A 345-nucleotide genomic window follows, 5' to 3' on the forward strand; every position below is an offset into this window, starting at 1 on the left:
TGCCAACACGGCTGGTGGTCAAGGTTGCCGTGGGCTGGACAGCACCAGGTTGGGGAAGGCAGGTGCTAATCCAAAACTAATCTTGGCTACTCCAATAAAGTTTCTAACAATGTGCTACTGTTATTACAGGTGTCATGCAGGAATGCAATATATTAAATACATACATACGTTCTGTTCTTATTGCAAAACAAGATGTTTTACTTTTAACTTCAGAATAAGCTGCTGCTTCCTTTGGGAAAACTATGAGGAAGTTCCAGTAACAACTCGCATCACAGCAAACTTTAAAAAACGAGACCTTGCTAAAACTGTGCCAGAAGGACTGCAGTCTCCTTCTACTGGGTGAGG

Source organism: Zootoca vivipara, chromosome 5 (genome assembly GCF_965207765.1).
Source record: "Zootoca vivipara chromosome 5, rZooViv2.hap1.1, whole genome shotgun sequence".
Classification (NCBI taxonomy): Eukaryota; Metazoa; Chordata; class Lepidosauria; order Squamata; family Lacertidae; genus Zootoca; species Zootoca vivipara.